The 22,643-nt window shown below is 49.4% G+C and overlaps 1 long non-coding RNA gene across 1 annotated transcript; it reads left to right on the top strand.

Moving 5' to 3' along the window:
* Positions 1–8,825: 8,825 nt before the first annotated feature.
* LOC122387595 lies at positions 8,826–11,837 on the top strand. The gene is made up of 3 exons (XR_006257623.1): positions 8,826–8,947; positions 9,524–10,486; positions 11,208–11,837. It is a non-coding gene; the product is annotated as an uncharacterized LOC122387595 (long non-coding RNA).
* The last annotated feature ends 10,806 nt before the right edge of the window (positions 11,838–22,643 follow it).

Raw genomic sequence — 22,643 nt, 5'->3', positions numbered from 1 at the left:
TGACCATACCCCCGGGCCTGGTTTTAAATCCCATGGGGGGACACGTCCTCCCAGTCGATGTATCTGAGGGGGACGTACCCCCCCCCCCCCAATTGGTACCCAAGGATGCTTAAAAAATGACTATTTGCAGCGGTCATACGCAATTCACAATTGTAAACAGCCATGAAAACAGAAACAAACCTACAAAAGAATGTTGATGTTGGTCGGTTCTACCGTACGACGTAAGACGTAGGACTTCAGTTCAGGGCCTCGTTTCATAAAAGGAATTACTTACGGCGTTCCGTCAATTATGCCAGATTTGGGGCGTATTTGATGCCAATTCGGTTTCATAAAGCCGGAGACCGGAGTAATTCACGCCATCTAAATAACGGAGCTTCATTTACGGCAAATGCTCGATTCCGGACCAATAGATGCCATTTGGGTTTCATAAAACGACGTAATTAACCCTCGCGGGCCCGGGGGGGGGGCGTTTTTCGCCCCCCCTGGCGAATATTTGCGATAGCTCCCGAACGCTTAGGGATAGGAAAGCGAAACTTTCAGTACCTTTTCTCCCATCAATTTGACATCTTCTGAAGTAAAAAATTTGGACCTAGCCCCCTTGATGACGTCATAAGGTCCATTTTTCTAGACCCCTGCACGGCAAACTTCGGCGTCACAGACGCAAACTTCAAATAGCTGCTAAAAATAGAGTTTTAGAGATAAAGACAAATTACGAGCACGGTTGTGTAGCGTTTGACCTAGAGAAAAATAGAAAAATAGTTTTGGTGACCTGAGGTCAAAGGTCAGGTCAACGACCCCGAAATGTGGTTTTAGTTTTTCGCAAATAACTTCGACAAAAATGGTCCTAGAGCTACGGCAGTGGTACCATCGCATTCGCCTTGTCAAGCCGCGTCGAATGATATATATTTTGTTCGGAAAAGGTCAAATTTTATGTTGACCTCATGTGACCTCGAATGACCTCTGGTTGACCTTGACACATGAAAGGTCGTTTATGATGGATTTGTACCCGCTGATCACGAATCTGGCATCTATTTTCCTCTAAGCCTTCATTTAGAGCTTCCGGATGGCAAAATTGTCTTATTTATTATTACTAACTTGAATTAGTGAAATAGCCTCTAGCAGGGATACTCTTCAGTGACCTTGACCTTTGAACAGCCTTGTATCGTAAGAGGAACCACAAATAGGGAACTGATAAGCCTCAAAACATTTTAAAACATCTTGAAAGTTAGCACGCAAGATGTGCGAAAAAGTGCCAAGTTTGAGGTCAATTTTGAGCGTGACCTTGACCTTGAACTTTGATTTTGAGCATATTTTCGGAATCCTCAGATTCTCTTCTTTCGTTTGACACCCAATTTTGCCGGTTTGATGCCGCCTGCCGTCCTCTAGAAGGCTTACTTTGAGATCACTACACATGTGCCGGTTTTTGCCTTTGACCTTGACCTCTGACCTTGAAAATTGACCTGAGGTCAAAAATTTTAGGTGCTTTAGAATTGTCTCGTAAGGACCTGTCGTTTGGTATCGCTTTTGTTTCCGTAGCTCCCTTATTTACGGAGTTAGACAGGGGGGGGCGAAAAACGCCCCCCCCCCGGGCTGCGGTGGTTGGGATTACCCCCCGGGCCCGGCCGGGTTAACGCCAAATATTTTCTCAGGTTCTTGATATCAGTGGTGTAAACTACGCACAAAAATGTTGCGTGAATTTGAATTCATGTGAAGATTCGAAGCTAACTTTTAATATATTTTATAATGTTGAGCCCGGTGAGGAAGAAAGAACAGCCAAAATGAGAAAAAGAAACTGCAAATCTTCTGTACCACACTGAAAACAATTCAACCCGCGTACAGCGAGTAAAACCCGCTGTGCTTGAAATGTTGTAAGCCCATGGACAATTTGCGGTTTTTAGGGTATTAACGTGGACGGCTGGGATTGCATGGACGTCTCGTTGTCCATAAATTCCTAATAGCAGTTTCGGGCATTATCATGGACGATGAAGCGATATATTAATCATCCGAAATGCATGGACGCGCCCGTTCGTCCTTGGGAATACTCCTATGTAAAATGCTATCCTAGATTAGTGTGTTTTTTCACCACCACGTGGCGATAGCATCGCCCTTTTAGAGCGACATTTTGATTGGTTGGCATTTTTGTAAGACCGGTTCTGATTGGTCGTCCATGAAAAGAAGTCAGTTCTCACTAATCGTCAGCTGTTGCAAGGCTTGAAGCCGTTGGTAAGCAACATCGGCGGCGCCGAGAAAGTTCTCGCGGCAATTTCCATGTGCATTTTTCTGTGTTGGAAGAGTCGTGTCGCGTTTGGTTGGCGTTTGGATTGTGCTCTAGGGGACTGTGGATAACGATGGATGGAAAGAGAAAGGTAAGCATTCGGCTGTATGGCATACTACTATGTATTTTTGTATTTTGTATTGTTGCCCCTCTTTTCTAAGCCCAAGAGCATGGCCACAGCGTTAGATTTAGGCATGTCATGTTTGTCAAGCTTGATTTTCCTGTGCTTGAATGAGATGACCTTTTCCTTATAATAAATAGACTACCACTGTCAATATATTGACATGCTGTTCTATATATGTACACAAATAGGGGCTGTTGAGCTAAGCCTGCTCAAGACAGTCACAGTCACAGTTATGAATCCTTGAAATCTAGTTTTGTTGCAAGAACAGCATCATCTTGCTTATGCTTCAAATTCAGTTTGGAATATTTGGGGAAAATCAATCAATTTACCAACCTCTAACGCAGAGTCCCAAAGTTAAACACTGCAGACGGCACAGGTCTGCAGCGTTCCCAGCTACTGAGTGTTCCTTTACTTTTATATATGTATATAGATGTTATATTGCCTATCAGTGGTGCTGATCTATCTGATTACAAAAGAAAATGTTATTAGCCATTTTATTGTCAAGAAATAATAAACTGTAGCCATGTGTAGGGGAAGCCGGGGGAAGCCCGGGCGCGGGGGAAGCCCGGCCACCCCGTTTCCGGCTAAATTATTCACAATAAAATGCTCAACTGTTTATCCTTTCAGCGTGGCAGCTAAGGTAACGCCAGCAAAAAAGTTAAGGCTAACAAAAATTGCATATTGTTAAAGTTAAAGAGCAAAAATGATATTTTAAGGGTTTTTAGCTAAAAAGTGCGTTATGTTGCACTGTTAATGTTATACCATACAGTACTAATATTTACACGAATGTTATGTAAGGACCGTTTAAGTGTTTGTAGTGAGAGGTGACGGGGCAGGCTGGCTTAAGTATGACATTTCTTCGAACATCGCTGTTCTAAAATAAAAATTAGCACATTGGGGTAACCCCGGGCGAGTGGCCAAGCTTACCCCCAACCGAGAGCAATACCACTAAACCACTGTTTTCCATGAGATAATAGGTACTGAGCAGGTTTGGTTTACTTCTAGATCAAAGATAAATTTCGAAAATAAACATGTTATCATAGACAAAGCCAGTCATGTCACTTAAGGTCAACTAGGGTCAAACTACGTTTTTGCAGATAACGCGACAGACAATGAAGCTAGAGCTTCAAAAATGGTGTCGTTGTGTTCTTCTTCATCAGCCGAGTCGAATGATATGCAATATGATGCATTAAGGTAAAAAGAAAAATAAATTTTAAGGAATTTTGAAATACACATTTTTTGTCAATTTTGCATCACGATTTTCATCGGCCTGTACTGTATATGTGGTAGACGCTAGCTAAAATACCAGTACATAGTGACATAAGCTCTAAGATGTCCAGAGCTAATCAGTACCTTAATATTTCACTTTCCGTTAATATTTGGAAGACACATAATGGTTTCATCAACTCGTTGTAAAGCGCTGGGGAGGTGGCCGGCGTTACCCCTATGCCGGGCTTACCCCAGAAAAATCAACACTTTTTTAAAACTCGATTTTCTCAACCTTATACTTATTCCACGAAACCGAATTTTTGGGAAGACATGGCCAATGAACTTAGCTAGCTAACAGGATATCAAAATTTTATACAGCACGTATGGTATGTAATAAAAATGAAAAAGAGCTTACTATGCCGGGCTTCCCCCGGCTTCCCCTAGTACCTACACTAGACATAATTCCGAATGCCATTTCCGAAGTCCTGGTTGGTAGGGTTCTAGACCATCTTGGCTCATTTTTTTTTAAGGTAATATCCAGAGTAGATTAGAGCAATGAAAATGTGATTTTTTTTCCAGAGGCATATAGAGTTAAATTTTATCACTGTCCAATTGTGTTGTTGCGCATGGTCATTGGCTGGCCTGTGGTCTTTATGATTAAGGGGAAAAATCATACATTGTTTTATAAATTATAAAATCCTCAAATTCTGCCTGAGGTGTCAATTGATAGTTTTAAGGCTTTTGGGGTCCCCGGCACCTAATTTTGATGGGTACCTATGCTGCGGATTTTTGCTGGAGATTGTATGGAAATGTTAATTTGGAGATTGCATAAGCATGTATCAATGTGATCATTTATGGCTGCAGGGTGTATCCATTTTTAAATCTGAATTAATAGAGTAATTTTGGTATGTGGCAGCTGTGCTGTTTGACAACCTTGCTTTAACATCTGTCAATTTTCTATATTCAGAGACATGGTTGATCACCATGGTTGATGATATTTACCTTTTTATAAAATTATTTGCATTTAACTTGGCATATTTCTTTTATTCTGCCTCATAGGTATGTATTATGTATATAATCCAACTTTGCAGCTACTGTTTTACCCCATAACAATAACAGACATTGCATAACTATTAGTGCTTCCACCCATATAGACTCAGCTGAGACAGACTCAGATGAATAGATAGGCTTTGTCACCAACCATTAGTCACACTTCATTTCCCTGCTTCCCCCAGTTGCAGGGGCACAGTTGGTGGATGAGTTTGCTGACCTGCTGCTGTTACTGAAAAGGCACAATAGCCTTGTATGAAATGCAAGCTTGTAACTTAGGTGAATGTCCATGGCAATGCTCTGGTCAAAGTGTTTCCTCTCTTTTGTGAATTTACTCATCTTCACCCAGCATCTGTGTCATAAAAAGCAGAAACATTTAATGCTGTAAAATCTGCAGGTTGACATTGCAATGAGAACCACAAATATCAATCTATACCTACCACATCAACCTACCTAATTTGAGCTAAAATTCTGCAAATTTGAAAATTAAAATGAAGTGGAACCTATGGAATGAAATTTGGGATTTTTAAAGTCTTCCTTGAGTTTGAAAATTGAAATCAACTTGGCTGTGGCAACTGTCAAGTAGTAGCTTCGAAACTGCGCCAGTTAGTTTTACAGAAGAGCGGCTTTCAAGGGCCACTTCCTTGGACATTTCAAAGCAATTCATCCAGTTAAAACATCAAATGACTATAATTTTTCCGTTCCTGTTGCCAGACTGGAAAAAAATACACGTGATGCCGAATATGTCCGGCGTGGTGGCGGGGATTGCGCCGAAAATTTCAGCTCCGGCGTAACTTCGCATGCGCCGAATTCAGCGCATGGCGGCCGCTTAATTCGGCGCAGGGCGGCCGCAGATTTTTTCGGCGAATGGCGATCACCGAATTTTTCGCCACGCTTGTCAGTCTAGCAACAGATTCACCTGCGGGCGGCTCTGGAGAGGGTTTGGGATGAGACGTCCCCCACCTCGGTCGTCGTGTGCTTCGACTTGCGAGCCGCCCTGAGTCTATTCAGGGGAGGAGCTTCCGCCCGGGTGAGGCCTCCACCCTCGGCGCGGAGATAGGCATGGAAGACCTTGTTAAACATGGCCGAGCGTCGTGAAGTAATCCTGCAGTGGGTTCCAAGCTCCTGCCCACTGCAGGATCGAGGAGAATGAGAGCACGGACGACGTGGCGAAACAAGCGGTCGCCCCTCCCTGGGACGCCCGCTCGCTACCCGGGCGGTTCATTGTGCGGCCTTGTTGTTGTTGTTGTTGTTCCCTCCAGCCGCGTTACCGCGGTGTAGCCGTGCGGCTCTGGAGGTCCCTCACGGCGGCCGCCAGGGCCGCCACCTCTCCGTCGTCGCGGACGTCTTCCGGGCTCGGGAAAATCGTCCCGTACCTCCGGAGACGCCAGCCCATGAGGGCCGGGCACCGGAAGAAGAGGTGCCGGGGCGTGTCGGCCTCCTCCCGGCACACGGTGCACCGGCCCGCCGCACAGTCGGTGTCAGGGCACTGCCGGCAATCTTCGGAAGAGTTCCGTCCAATCCGGTGGAGGTATTGGCGGGAGCCCGACCAGTGGCCCGCGCGAAGTTGGTGGACGTCGACGGCCGACGATCTGTCCCCCGTCGCGACCGGTAGCGGCAGCCGGTTCCCCATCAGGGCCCGGTACCAGCCCTCCGGCCAGGCGGCGGTGGTGCGGTCGCGGGCCATTCTGACGGCCGCACGGTGGGCGGTAGCGACGTCCACCGGGACCGCCGCCTGGGGGAGCGCGGCCGCCTCCTTGGCGATCTGGTCGGCGCGCTCGCTCGTTACCGTCGACGCCGCAATGGGACGGCACCCACTGCAGGTGGATCCGGCGGGACGGACCGGCCAGGGCCGCTAGTTCGGTCCAGATGGCGGCTCCTAGCAGGGTCTTCTGGGACGCCGGGAGGCCTCGCGTCAATGGTGCAGCAACTGGTCCGAGTCACTATTCAAGCCACTCTTCGGGAGCACGCAGCAGTCCCCATCCTCTGAGAGGACCGGGGGGACGCCGTTTCGGTGCACCACATGAGGGCAGGCCACTGGGGCCGCTCGCTCCAGTACGTACACCAAATCGGCCGTCTCCCCTCCGCGGCATGCCAACAGTGCCTGGACAAGCGGTGCCCCGCGGCGCTCTGCGCCGTGTGCCGAGAAGAGTTTTATGTCCTGGAGCACGTGCTGCTCCGCTGCCCGGCCCTCGCTGGCACCCGCCAGTCTCGAACACACCGCTCCACCTATTTTTGTGACCCCGCAACTTCCGGCCCGGCCCTTGCCGTGCCACGTGGAAAGTCATGGGTGTCAATGTTGATCCGCTCAAGTGATGTATTTTTAGGCTTGTTTAGAGCCTGGAGGCTTATTTTTAGAGATCTCCGCAGCCGCTAGGTCGATCAATTCACGGTCATTTATGTCATTATGTCAGGTAGTTGCATCCCTTCTACCAAAACCCTATCGGAATACTCTCGATGCATCTAATTGCTCTCCTCGGTCCTCCGACGGCTAAGCCCTCAGAAACCATCAGAGGCCATCTCGAGGACCTCGTCAGCCGTTTTAAGCCCTTATGCTTATGCAGAACTGGGCCCTCGGAGAAGACCCTTAGAGGCCGGCACGAGGCCTTCAAAGGCCGGCATAGGCTTCTAGATGTTCCCTGGGTTCCATGAGGTCAGCACGGGCCTCTTAAGGCCATCGTTCGTAGGGCCCTGAGGCCAGCGTGGGTTCATCTGTTCGTATGGGGCCTTCAAAGGCCAGCATGAGACCTCAGAGGTCGGAGTGAGGCCTCTGAGGACGACATGGAGCCATCAGGGGCCAGAGCAGGTGTCATAACTCGAGTTGGGACCTCTTAAAGCTTAGGGCATCAGCTCTCAACCAGCAAAGGCCCCTAAGAGATCGATATTGGCTCCGTTAGGGCGACCTGAGGCTCTTAGACCTATACTGACTGCTGAAGCTTAAAATGGACCAGCTTAGTCCTTAATGACCTAAGAACCAGGGGGCCGACGTGAAGCCTCCAAAGACTGCGTGGGATCCTCAGAGATCGACCTCTTGGAGCTCTTAGAGACCGGCGTAAGGGCACTGACAAGCGTGGCTCCTCAGTGACCAGTATGGCCCCTAGCAGTGTGTGCAGAAGCCTGTAGACTGTAGAGCCTAGAGGTCACCAGAATTCTCACCAATGCTCACCATAAGTTTTTGACAGTAACTTTTGATGGAGACATGATGATGACAGTGTGATGAAAGCATCTGCAATTTCCAATGCGTTCGGCTCAGCAATGCAGATTTATTTTTATTTTATTTGCAGCAAAGCATGGCTTTTTTTCGGTCTTCTGGCCACTGTTGTCTAATCTTTTCTTTCACTGCTATCATACGCCTCGCCTCGTATTCAACGAAATACTGCCAACAGACCTCTCTTTTGTTGCTTCTGATATGGTTTTCTACATTGAGTGAAGGAAATTTGCGCTCATTAACTTTAATGCTGTAGATACAAAAAGGAAATCTTCATCGAATTTCGAAAGGAAGCCGAACCTGAAGAATCGTCAAGTTTTGGTGTTCACTGTTCAGGGTGCCGAGTGGTATATACAGGCGCAAAAGTTCATCAAAAAGTGGGGGGAGTAAACATTGCTGCCCCCCCACCCACCTCCGAAAGTGGGGGGGGGCATGGCCCTCCGGTCGCCCCCTTTCTCCCTGTCCCCACGCCTATGTAAAACTCAGCTCCGGTTTGTGAGAACAGAAAGGTAAATGATCCAAAAAAAGTGAAATATCAATGGAACTGCGTGTTGTTTTCCATCAAAATTTTCAATTTATAGCACATTGAGTTGAAGAGACCGCTGACCGGTTCAGTCAGAGACTTGCTCATGTGATAAGCTTTTGTCAAAGAGCCCGGCCGAGCCCAAGAGACTGAAGCCCAGTTTCAGAGTATTCAGGCTAAGCAGAAACTCAGCTCATGCCCGGTACAAAGATACCTACTCAGACTCAAGGTCAATGGTCATGTTTGAATTTTGATGGCATTTTCATGACAACATAGTGATGCAGGTCACATAAGCCATATTTCCATTTTTGACAGAGTTAAATGTTGATGGCATTTTCATAACTGTATGGTGATGCACGCCACATAGGTAAGTAATGCATCATCCCTTGGGATTTTGCTATTCTTTAACATTTTTTTCCTCGTTGCAGGATGCGACCTCCAGAAAAATGAGCCTTCAGTGCACAAGGGATTCCAGAGAAAAACTGTTCGCGCGCGCTCATGCAGGCGACGCCGTCGCCATCACCAATAGTCTCGCGCTCGGACGCCCATCGGATACAGGTGTGTCAGGTCTGGGGGGGGGGGCTTGCTACGGACGAGGGAACCCGCACACCAGAACTGAAGAGAGGACGGCAGGAAGGTACAGGCCTGTGTGTGTGGGGGGGGGGGGTAGTTACAGGGAAAACGTTAGTGCACAGCAACCGCCGCTTCTTACGGTGCATCAAAGTAAATGCGTGGGAAACTGGTAAAATGTTATTGATTTACTCAAAATACTGATAATTGACCTGAACTGTGTGTTCTGGTGTTCAGGTTAAGCTATAGAATGTCGAGGGTGACCTGGAGCTGGCCGAGCTGGCTACGGCCGTGGTCCCGAAGGTGGGCGCCGACGGGGAGGGCGACGCGCAGGTCCACCGCCAGTGACAGAAACGTCTTAAATTTGACCCAGTCCAATCCCCGTGTCAGGTCGGTATTTGACCCAGCCCCCACCCCTTGTCAGCTCGGTGTTCGACCCAGCCGTTCCTCCGGTGTCAGCTCAGTGTTTGACCCAGTACCCTGTCTCTTGTCAGATCGGTATTAAACCTAACTACTCCCCTTGTCAGCCTGTATTAACCCAACTCCACCCCTGTGTGATGCCAGACGGAGGAGAGTGAGGCGCTGGACGAGCCTGTCTCTTGCCGTGCTGAAGACGCTGCGTCGGAAGACCGTCAGTTCCGGTTGGTGAATCTGGCTGCTCTGACTCCGTCCAGCTGGCCGACGAGCGAGTGCCTACACAGCAGCTCGCTGGCGCCGCCGTTGCGCGCGCGCGTCCAGACGGCAGTCGGCCCGCGGGCCAGCCTCGCAGCATCTGTAGTGGCCGTGCTGCGCGGAGGAATGCATCCGGGAGCTGCCGGATGAGGCCGTCTGGATCTGTTCGGACGGGCCGGCGGAGGATGGTTTGGCGGCGGTGGCTCCCTGCTCCGCTTACCAGATGGAGACGACTGGGTTATACGGGTTCCAGCGGGCCGCTTCTGCTCCAGTGCGCGCGCGGAGCTCACCGCGCCCCCGCCCCGGTCCAAGCCGCTACCAGATGGAGACGACTGGGACATATGGGTCCCGGCGGGCCGCTTCTGCTCCAGTGCGCGCGCGGAGCTCACGGCGCCCCCGCCCCGGTCCGAGCTGCTACCAGGGAGAAGGCTGTTACACTTATCAGCGCTGGTCGGGCCACTGGGGATGATCGGGGCAGCATCTCCACCGGATTGAAAGAAGGCCAACGTCCGAGTGCGCCCAGTGCAGTCAGCAGTGACACCGAATGTCCAACAGGCCGCTGCCTGGTCTGCGGCGAAGCAGCAGACAATTAGGGGCACGTGTTGCTGGAGTGTCCGTGCTCTTACGGCCTCCGGCTCCGTGCGCGGGGAAACATCGTCCGCGCGGCCCACGATGTCGAACGCGACGACATGGTGGCGATCTTGGTCGCCGGCTACGAGGCCCACAAGAGCCTTTTTTGGCTACGGCGGCAGCTTTGGGGACACCACAACAGCTGACGGCGGCCGCGGCCCCAGAGATGCGCACCTGCGGGCAGGGCGGCCGCTGATCCACATCTCAGCTGATTATACCGAACAGGTGGGTACTAGGTGGGGGGGGGGGGGTGGGGGGGGGGGGTACCGATGGAAGCTATGTACGTCATGGTCGCTCTGATATGGCTGTTGAACTGGCTTGGCTGATAGTGCATCTGCAGGGTCAGCGGGGAATAGGTCTCCCGAGCCTCGTATAGCAGTTGTGCGGCAATTATGTGCCGTACCATGAACCGCCAGCGACGTGTTCTTGGTAATTTGTGATACTTTATAGTGTCTCGTACTACTAGCTTGGCCTTTTTCCGTGTCCGTGCTGTCAGTAATTATCTTTCCTAATATCAGCTACCTTTTGCATTAGCTCCTGTGGTGACTCACTCTCTGACATTCCCTTTTCGGCCTGTCGAGTAACCGCCTATGCGTTGAAAGCTCGGTGTTCGCCCAGCCCTCTCCCCGTGTTTGTTCGGTGTTTGACCCGGCCCCCTCCATCGTGTCAGGTCGGTATTAGACCTAACTACTCCCACGTGTCAGCTCGGTGTTCGATCTAACCTCTCTTCTGTGTCAGCCTGATGTCTTACCCAGACCCCTCCCCGTGTCAGGTCGGTATTTGACCCAGCCCCCACCCCTTGTCAGCTCGGTGTTCGACCCAGCCGTTCCTCCTGTGTCAGCTCAGTGTTTGACCCAGTACCCTCTCTCTTGCCAGATCGGTATCAAACCTAACTACTCCCCGTGTCAGCCTGTATTAACCCAGCCCCACCCCTGTGTGATGCCAGACGGAGGAGACTGAGGCGCTGGACAACGAGTCTGTCTCTGGCCGTACTGAAGACGCTGCGTCGGAAGACCGTCAGTTCTGGTTGGTGAATCTGGCTGCCTCTGACTCCGTCCAGCTGGCCGACGAGTGCGTGCCAAGACAGCCGCTCGCTGCCGCCGCCGCCGCCGCGCGCGCGCCAAGACGGCCGTCTACCGGCGCCGATGCCGCCACGCGCACGCTAGACGCCCGTCCACTGGTGCCACCGCTCCACGCGCGCGCACAGTCGGCAGCCGCCGCGTGTGCGTGCCCGCCCAGAATATGCGCTCTGCCGCCGTTGACTGCAGCTCGAGATTCATGTTCAAGGCTTAGGCATACACTCATGTTAATTGTCTACATTCATGAAGGTGCGTGGTGACAAAGATGCCTCGTCTGTGGCAGCGGATTTGCTTGTTCCGCCTCAACATGTGCAAAGTTGCTATGTAAACTGATGCGCTCGGCATTCGCCGTCCGCTCGCGCTGGTGGCGCGCGAATGAATGACCTGGCCCGGTTCATGCGGACCTGACGAGCGGCGGTATGACGCAATCACATAGGCGGATTACCTTTCACCGCGAAGAAAATCATTATCAGCTGGCTTAAAATTATGCAATTGTTTGCCCTCAGTTTGCCAGGTAATATCATTCTTTGATCATTCATGCTGACTTGCGTGGCTGATATTTGATAATATATAGTGTGAAGCGTTCCATTTTTTTCTTGTTTCAAAACTCATCTGTGTATCTCGCAACAATAATCAACCGAGTCTTTTCTGTTCTGCAGAATTTGGAAGCTGAGCGAGACTTATACATTTGAATAATTCGAGCAGTCGATAGTAAGTGTATTCATGCCCATGTGATATGACCTCATTTAACTCTTTAGCAGCTACTTTCTTGCTCTTTGACGGGGTGATCGGTGCCGACAATTCACGCTTCACTCGAGTTCATCATTCCGAACAATCATCAGATCTCCATACATTTTTTATATAAAATTTGCACACACATTTTAGTGTTTATATGTTTGTGTATAGTGTGTAGGGAGGGGGAGGGGCTCTAAATAGCCCTCCTCCCTGTCAGGCGCGGTTTAACTAACGCTCGCCGGCCGAATGGTAGGGGGGGGGGGCGCCGCGCCTTTTATATATTTTTTTTACGATAGCTCGGGACACGCTGGAGATAGAGAGCTGGACCTTAGCATACCTGACATTTGATTCAACCCGAGTCTTGTGACATCATCCGCATTTTCAGGTCAGGTCAAGTCAATGACCTACGACATAAGTGAGCATCTGCACGGTCCTAAAATGTCGCAACTTCGCAACGCTCTCAGTGCCAGAGGAGCTTTCAAAGGGAGATGAAACTTACAGTGCCTAATGGCTAATATCATCTAGAGGCCTCACAACTTGTACATCTCGGATTTTTCCTAAAGGTCACATGAGTTCAGGTTATTTATTAGGGCCGAAAAGGTGAGGAGGTCGTACCAACGGTATGTAGAAAAACAATAGGTCTGGCGAGGGTTAAATTACGCGCATGACATACAATCTAATGGCGATAAAACACGATTAAAGGTGATACTAGAACGGGTTCATGCTTTCGAATCGAGTAAGCAAATAAAACCGTGCTTACATGGACTGTGTTAAGCTCCGCCCACAAGTCCATGGATATATGAAAATAACTCATAGAGAAATTAGGCTCCGCCCACTGTCCATGCAAACACCCTTATCACATCTTTTTTTGGTCCATGTATGTCGGTCGAATTCTCTACCCTTAAACACGTCAATTTCGGCACAGAATCGGGCTAGTAACAAGCGGGCAACTTCGCTTGTTGTCATGTCAAGAGGGAGGGCATCGTCGAAAATTCAACGGCAACGGCGTGACACCGAAAAACGTGGACGTCCCTGTAAACACGGACTTTACTTCCGTCCATGCATATACGAATTTCGAGAATGGGTGCTGGCGGGTACACCTACCCACCACCTAATTTGACACCCTACCAGCGGGTGCGTTTACCCGCATATCGCAGGCTGTCAACCCGAGTATATTGTGTACCTAACCCGCATAGGATGGGGACTCAACCCACACACAGAAGGCAACCTACCCGTTCGCAGCGGGTACACAATCCGCACATGGCGTATTACCTGCGCTGCGTGGGTTGGGAACTCGCTTTCTGCGAGTACAAATATCCGCTGGTAGGGTGTCCAAATCAGCTGGAGGGTAAAGTACCCTCCAGTGGCGGCGTTCAAGGAGGAAAACGCCGCCAACCCGCCGGGATTCGAACCCGATATCTTTGATTTTGCAAACCGATGCGCTACCAACTGCACCACAGGCGACCTGACGCAAAGCGACTGAAATGTCGGTGTATATCAGATTAAAAGGAAGAACTGACGGCGGACTCAATACAGAAAGTAAAAAGGCTTATCTTAGACAATTGACATGAATCCGCCTATAGTGTTTTAAATATTAAGGAATAGTTTGGACAAATATTTCATTTGCATCGGGAAAGATTTATTTATCCAGGCTTATTTTTACCAATAAAATGTGCTAAGAACGGTCTGCAAACTTCACCACAATGCGCCAGATTCGCGGACTGCAGAATATTCTGCTGAGCGTTCCAGCGAAATATTCTGCCGGCCAAGACGTGACGTCATCCAAACAATGATTCAAATGTCCCAAGCCCGTTAAGTACCCTCCTAACTCACAGAACGCAGCCCCACAGCTGTTACAGTTACGATTACAATTGCCTTGCACATCTCTACCCCTGCACAAGGCCTGCACAAGCACGCAGCCGAGCCGAAAAGCGACTATTGTGGCGCGTCACATTTCAACACTCGTTTGAGCGTCGAAGTCAAAAGTATTAATTTCACAACCAATGCCGTGCATCAGTGGGATATCTATTGGTATATCATAGGAACCTAGGTATAGCAGCCGACAAAGCCAGCTTCAGGAAACACTTACCACCAACTTGTCACACAAGAGAAGGCGCCCACACAACGCGCCACAAATCATCAACACATGGGTTGCGCGGGCTGAAGCAGGCCGGCGCATCATGCATGGCCTTGGACCGGCGTATGCAGGCTGCTGCAGGTTCCGCAGAAAAATCCAGAAAGTCCACGTGGTCATCAGCCATGACACATGCGTGATCAAGGCAACCTGCGTATAGCATGTCACCTACCTTGGCGCAGCGAGTTACACGATGCAAAACCTGCGTGATGCGCTTACTCCGTGGGCGCGAGTAACGCCTGCGGCCACAACCCGCTGCGGACGAGTGATTGACCCCGCCAGAGGAGGTTTCATGTATCCGCGCATGACGGGTTGCTGTTTTACCCGAGTATAGCGGGCGTTGACACCCGTGAAGCGGGTGAAAGCTACGATGATAACGGGATGCTCTGCGAAACGCGGGAAGCTAAACGGGTAGTCAGCCTACCCGGCAGCAAAAACTCGCGCAGAGCGGGTAATTTCTTCAAAATACCCGCGATACTCGGGCCAACTCGCAATCCACGGGTTGAATTGTTTTCAGTGCACAAGAGAAGGCGCCCACACAACGCGCCACAAATCATCAACACATGGGTTGCGCGGGCTGAAGCAGGCCGGCGCATGCATGGCCTTGGACCGGCGTATGCAGGCTGCTGCAGGTTCCGCAGAAAAATCCAGAAAGTCCACGTGGTCATCAGCCATGACACATGTGCGTGATCAAGGCAACCTGCGTATAGCATGTCACCTACCTTGGCGCAGCGAGTTACACGATGCAAAACCTGCGTGATGCGCTTACTCCGTGGGCGCGAGTAACGCCTGCGGCCACAACCCGCTGCGGACGAGTGATTGACCCCGCCAGAGGAGGTTTCATGTATCCGCGCATGACGGGTTGCTGTTTTACCCGAGTATAGCGGGCGTTGACACCCGTGAAGCGGGTGAAAGCTACGATGATAACGGGATGCTCTGCGAAACGCAGGAAGCTAAACGGGTAGTCAGCCTACCCGGCAGCAAAAACTCGCGCAGAGCGGGTAATTTCTTCAAAATACCCGCGATACTCGGGCCAACTCGCAATCCGCGGGTTGAATTGTTTTCAGTGCAGTCGCTTTTTGTGGCCACTATCGGAATTTTGTTTATTCGCCGCGCAGCGCCACTTTCGTAGTTAGGCACTTCTGCTTAGCTGACTTTCTGCTGTTTTCATTAAATTGATTTAATAAAGGATGGTCAGCAAAATCATATTGTTTTTTCATAAATATTTTTTAATATTTAAAAATCAACATAACTGTTTTATGATTTCTCGTAAAGAAATAAGTTTTGACATGAAATTGTAATTTGTAGGACACTTGATAAATTGCGACAACTACGCAACTGTGCTTAGTTACGGAGGTGTAAACAATTCCAGTTGTGGCTTTATGAAACGGCTTCATTTGCGCTCCGTAGTTTGAAAGGGTGTGAATTACGGAAAGGTGTAAGTTACGGCAGAGTTTTATGAAACGAGGCCCAGGTGAATGTCAATGTACACTCACCTACTAAGTGATGTTCGCCCCCCGACGGCCCAGCGTTTGACTGGAGCGGTAGACTGCGCCGTCTCACACCCAGGTTCAACGGCACAGCACATCCCTCTGGCCTCAACGGTAGACTGCGCCGCCTCACACCCAGGCTCAGCGGCACAGTATATCTCTCTGGCCTCACACTCGCTACAGACGCGTTTGACCGGGTCAGGGACGCGCCGCGCTGGTTGCCTTATCGCTCACAGTCACATATCTGTGGCTAGGGGGCCTGCTGCGAATCGCTGGTCTTTCTGTGTCGACTCGAATATATGCTTGTAAGTGGTCACGATCGCATTTAGCTCAGTGAGATTAGTTATAGCAATTTATATCGTTTATTTTCTCCCGGGTGGGGTGGGGGGGAGGGGGTGTTTGGCCACACTAGCCAATGTTTGTGTGTGTCTGTAACGGAAACTGCGGCGCACAGCGACGCAAAACTTGGCACAGCTTATGAATTTCGTATCGTGTCTGGAATTGTTGACACCTGGTCACATCATAAAGTCAGGTCAAAATGCTCCTCTTTTTAGCGATGGCACCCGGATACAGGTGAATATGGCACACCGAATCACAAAATTCAACTATTGACCCATTTTATGCCCCTGAAGTCATCTCACATCATGATACGTCTCCGTAACCCTCGTCAGCACGGGGGAAGTTGATGCACCCGCCACCCCCCCCCCCTTCCCACCTAAGGCTTCTCGCGAATAACTCGCGTAAAAAGCAGCCGATTGCGACAAAACTTTCAGTACCCTCGCATTGATCAATTTTACATCTACCCTGAAAATTTCATGACCCTGACCAAAATGACCGTTGACATGTGACCTACTTTCCGAGACCATGTTTGGCCGGAAGCGCGATTCGGCGTATGTCGGCTCGCATTAGCCGCGCGTTTGCAAGCTTTTCGTGGTTTCAAACGTTCATACATGTGATTTGGTGTTGTTCCCATGCAAAAGGGTGGATGGCAAGGTCACCTGAAGGTCAGGTCAGGTCAGGTCATTGATCTTTGGTGACCTCGGTTCACTTTTTCGAGTTTTACATGTTTCTAGGCCAGTTTTTGGAGATGAATTCGAATTTAGAAAGCATTTGAACATTTACGAAGTAGTTTTGGTGCCTTCGTAACATGTTACGAAGTTGTCAGAGGCGGTTGGCAGGTACTACGAATATCCGTCACGACCCCTACTGGTTGACCTGACCTGACCTGACCTGACCTGGTCTAAATGCTTAAAGACATCATCTGTGATCAAAAGTAACACGATATTCGTGATCAGCATCCCCCCAAAAAACCATTGCAGCGTCAGCGACACTCAACCAATGACCTAGAACCTTAAAATTGGGCATCATCGGCTTTCTCTCGTCACGGGCAACACGCTCGTTTTTTCCGCGACGCTCTAGCTCGATCAGTGGCCAAACGGCAAGGGGGGTCCAACCGACCCCCCCCCCCCCTACACGTTAGAAGCTCTGGCAAACGCCGCACACATGCGAGGGTTAAGAATGGGATATAATCGGTTTCCTCTCGTGACGGGCAACACGTTCGTTTTTCCATAAAGCTCTAGCTTGGTCAGGGGCGAAACGCGAGGGGGTTGTACCCCCCTCCCCTTGTGCCGTCGAAGGACGCAAAATGGCCTGTGCCGGCGAGGGTTAACAGTTTTTGACAATGACTTTAGATAAAACATGATAGAACGCTGAAAAACACCGATGCGTTCAGCTCAATGATAGGAATCGACTGATAGGCACAACATGACCTTTTCTATGAGCTTGACCTGAGATCATTTTTGTAAATTAAATTTCAATGTATGGTTCATTTGACGCGTCTTCACGAAAGGAACGCGATTCCGGTTAAATTAACGTAATAAAACATGACGCCATAGGTTATTACAGAAAAACTACCCGCAAAACGTCAAATTTTGAAAGTTTTTGCCCTCTGGAGTATAAACCATTTACTCTAGGTCCAATCTGAGAAAATACACACAAAAAAACTCAAAGAGCTATTCAATGCGCTCTTCTACGGCGCTGTAGCTCTAATAGTTCCAGACTTGACTTATGCGCCGCTTGTGAGAAGTTGTCAAAATGGGGAACCAGAATTCGTGATAATTTTAATGCTGGTGACCTGCAGTGACCTTAGCGATAATCTGATGGAATAATAACCCATGAAAAATCCAACAGTGGGCTATAGATTGCTTTTTACTGCGTCTTTTTCTTTTTTGCTTTCTTACCTTCCGAGATAACCATGCGTGGTCAAATACTTGTGTGGCCCCTCCCTCACCCCCCACCATGGTAACGTTGGCTGGGAGGCCCACCTGTCAATTGCTCGGGATTCACCGACCACCGGCGCCACGCAACCACTCGACCGTTTTCTCCGAAGCGCCAGTGAACAACCTCGCGACCCACGTTCTCCCCTGCCTCGCAGACAAGCTGTGGCTGGGCCCTCACCTCGAACTGGTCACATGACTGACCTCGCCCGAGGCTCGCCAAGTGACCAAAGCGCAGACTGGGCGCCGCGGTGCCATGGGGTCGCCACCTATCAGAACAACAGTTTCACTGCGATAACACTCGAAAACCACCGCAGGTCCGTGGCGCTGTGGTTAGAAGGTGGGCTTGTAATTGAGAGGCGGTGCGTTCGGATCCTGCGGACGTCGTAACTTTTCTACAGAAAGGAGATCCGTGCCATTGAACTCATAGCTGGCTGTATGAACTCATAGTTTCCTGTATGTCGTTGCAACTTGAAATCATCTACTAGTGTGTATAGAAAGGAAGCATATTGCAGCGACTTCATTAGATAAAGCTCAGTTACTTATGTCTGCAGAGAGATGTCATCAAGGATGTTGAGTGGTGTCAAGGCATGCTGCCAACACCTCCGCACGTTCCACCATTTACACAGGCTTTGACCTGCAATTGCAAACTGTAATTGATACCTACGCTGTCATCCCACAGCCGTTAGTTATAGGTCGTGGGCCCCGGACCTGGCTCCGCCTTGTGTTTACAGTGTTAAGTCATTTACCACCGGTCGGTCGGTCACGTGACTGGCCTAGCCCGAGGCTTGGCCGGGTGACAGAAATGCGGGCCGCGTGCTGACTGATCGTTTCGCTGACTTCGATGCACCTCCACGGGCGTAAAACGCTGGGCTGCGCGGGCCTACGAGGGTGTGCCGCAGCGGCAGAGACCGTACCGATAGTGGGATGGGAACGTCCCGATAGGACAACCCGTCCTGCCGCTCAAACGGTCACCCCGGAAATGGTGTAATCGAATGAGGAGTTTCCGTCACCTGCACCGGTCGTGTGGTGGGGTGACCGCCGTCTGGAAAGGGAAACGTGAGGAGCATGATGACTTCGTCTCGAGGCGGAAAAGAATTAATTTAATGCCGCGCTAGGAAAAACAAGTTCCTAACAAAAGCAATCACCCCAGCGTGGCCCGAACACACAACCCTCTAATCCATAGTCCAGCACCCTGCTGCTACGCCACGGAATACGCACAGACCAAGGCACAGACTCCCAATTTGAAAGTAGATAAGTTTGTCGGAAGCCGCGGAGGTGTATCAATTGTGGGCGAAACGATCAGTCGGCACGCGGCCCGCACTCTGGTCAGACAGCCGGGGCTCGGGCTAGGTCAGTCACGTGACCGACCGACTGGTGGTGAAGGACTCCACACTGTAAACACAGGCGGAGCCAGATCCGGGAGCCAAGGATATAACTAAAGGCCGTGGGGTCAGGGGTGCCAGATTATGTGTGACAGGTAGGGCCTTGGCCTACAGTTTACAAATGCAGGCTTAAGTGAAAATGGTCCTTGTTATTGCATTGGTGCAACGAGCAGAGATGTTGGCGGCACCTTTGACACCATTTACGTAACATTTAGGAAATGACATGTCTCTGCAGTTGTAAATATCTGGGATCTAAGTAGGTATGCAAGTCGCTGCAATAGGTATGATTTTGTATTCTTGATAATTAACCCTCGCCCGCACATGCCATTTTCCCATCCTAGAACGCACATGGGGGGGGGTTGCCACCCCCCCCGCGCCATTTCGTTCCTGTTGGAGATAGAGCTTAGCGGTAAAGACCAAAAAGATTATTTGGGAAGAGACGAATCCAATGATACCCAGTTTTACCTTCTCAGGTCAGTCATTGACCTTCCAGGTCAGGTCAAACTAAAAAATGTTGCTGTTTTAGGTCACCGTTGGATATCAAGCGCGCTGCTTGTCATATACCGATGACGATGCCGTTTTCTGGTGCCAAGCCAGCTAGAACCTCTTTGTCACACTACCCGACCAGGTTTTTGCTGCTGAGGTCATCTCAGGTCAAGTTAGGTCAAGGTCAATAATATGTGTTTGTATGTCTGTGTGTGTCTGTGTGTATACTGATGTGTGCACCGATTGTTTATGTGTCCATATTACATGAAATCATGATCTGAGAAGCTTTTACCAAAAATGTAGTCAAAAAATTTCAAAAAAAGTAAATTCAGCTTGCCTAAAACGCAATTATCTTAGCTGACCTAGGTTGACCTTGACCCTGACCTTGACCTCTGTACATCGTCGAACAACATGTTTCATGATAGGTGGGAGGTTGGATTGGCATAAAAGGCCGAAATCAAGGTGTTAAAAGCTCACAAGGCCCATAGCCAACGCAAGATGTTGAGAATTGGCCATTTGGGTCATGACATGATCTGAAAAACAAGGTCATATCTCTGAAACCAAAAACCACAGAAACTTGAAATTTTCAGTGGACATCAAGAAAGGATAGAGGAGCAGCTATACGAAAAATCAGCCTTCTAGCTCTAAAAATGTTGAGTGCAGAGCAGAAAGACTACCTGGGGGGTGGCAACCACCCCCCCCCCCCCATGTGCGGGCGAGGGTTAAAATAAATGCAACGCATAAACACTAAACAGGTAAGGCACGCAACGATAAACACGAAGCTATTAACCAATCAGCTGTCAAGTTACAATAGCACAGATCTCCTTTCTGTAGAAAAGCAACGACTCCCGCGCGATCCGAACACACGACAATTCAAAGACCAGCCCGACGCCATACCACAGCGCCACGGATCCGCGGGCTGACCTGGCCCGGCCGGCTGCAGTGTCGATAGGTCGCGACCCCATGGCACCGCAGCGCCCAGTCTGCGCTTGGGTCACTTGACCAAGCCTCGGGCGAGGTAAGTCATGTGACCGGTTCGAAGTGAGGGAACCCACACAGAATCCAGTAGTGAGTGAGATACGGAGCCCCGGGGCATAACCACGTGCCTGTAGTTAGGGACTTGAGCCACCAGCAGGGTCCCGAGGGCCGAAATTTATACGCGGACAATATAAATAAAGTTTTTTTATAGTCTATATTACCTATAAAGTTTATATAGTTATCCTACAAAGCTGCACTTGTTTGTGGGCGAGTGGCTGCTGGCGGTGGTGGGTCTCGTGATGATGTATGATTGATGCGTTTTATAAGCAATTAAATAAATAATCAGGACACAAGAGACGGGCCAACACAGAAGTGAGAGCAGACTTTGGGTTTGTTGCTTTTGTCACTCTTTTTTTAGCGGGATAGGGGTTGTTTTCCATTGCCGCGCAGTTCTTTCAAGCGCTGACGGATTTGTTCAGCCACAGCTTGGCTATGGGCAGGGGCGAACGAAGGTCGCGAGGTCGTTCACTGGCGCTTCGGAGAAAACAGCTGAGTGCAGTGGTTGCGTGGCGCCGGTGGTCAGCGAATCCCAGCATCTGACAGAACCAAGGAGCTGTTCGTGACCGTTTCTCTCACTCTCTCTCTCTAGACCAATGTCAACGGCCAGATATTTCGACCATTGTGTCAAGGCCACAGGTAGGGTTCGCTAACGGACCACCACGGAGGGTTTTTGAGAATATAGAGATAATATTCTGATAATATTAATGTGAAATATTGCCATGAATGGGCTGCAAAGTGCCGACATGGACCACAGCCCAATCTAGCCGTCAAGGTATTCCATATTCTTCATAACATAGTTATAATGAGCCTCGTATTAGGCATACCATAAGAAAGGGAGAAGAAAAATTAGGAAGGAAATTTCGAATAAGTATGAGAGTGGTTCAGATGTTCAGAGATTCTGAGGGCAAGGCAGAAGTATGCCGTGTTTTGAAGCTGCACAGGCAGTTTTGTAGCCTATCCGGATGAGATGAACGGCATGGCATCGCTCTGGCACGGTTCGTCGGAAAGTCAAATCATTCACAAAAGAAACGACATATACCATTCGAAAGCTGACGGTGGGCCGATGCCACAAATGTGTTTTTATCGAAATCGTTTGATGGCCTTTTTCAAAAATTGTGTTTTTGTAAAAACGTAATAAATCTTTATTCAACCAGCTGTCCAGGACATTCTTAAAAGCATATGCATGTTTGTTTCGTTTTCCAGTGAAAACTGAATGCCAAAGAAACAATATGTAGCAATAAAATATCCTCAAATATTAATATGCGCTTCTCACAGCCGGCAACAGGGCGCAATCACACAACTGAGCGTCACGATGGATCAAAGTCATCCACACAGACGGCGTGAAATGACCCTTATCGACTCGCCGACCCACCGCTACACAATGATGCAAATGGGGTTCACGACTCACGAGTGGCCATAAATACCGAAAAGGCCCAAATTTCAAGTTCACCTTATCGAATAAATCGTAAAATGGCCAGTCAGGCAAATGTTTGGAGTGTCTGAAAAACATGATCTTCATGTTTTTGTCAAAGCCGGCCTCGTGTCTGATTGTCAGAAGTCGTGACATTTTCTATGTCGTAAAATGACTGTCAGATACTCGCAACTTCAAACGCCGCTAGCTTGCGTTCATTTCATACAAATGGCAAAAAATATATATGTCAATGATCCACAAAGTCTTCTGCTTTTAATGCAGGGTCACAAAAAGCCGTATCTCTTTTGGTTTGGCGTTGATCTAACTATTTGTCATCATATTGCAATC

This window comes from Amphibalanus amphitrite, unplaced genomic scaffold, assembly GCF_019059575.1.
Source record: "Amphibalanus amphitrite isolate SeventyFive unplaced genomic scaffold, NRLGWU_Aamphi_draft 000291F_arrow, whole genome shotgun sequence".
Classification (NCBI taxonomy): domain Eukaryota; kingdom Metazoa; phylum Arthropoda; class Thecostraca; order Balanomorpha; family Balanidae; genus Amphibalanus; species Amphibalanus amphitrite.
The sequence above is the reverse complement of the archived record's forward strand: the minus strand, read 5'-3'. Positions and strand labels throughout refer to the sequence as shown.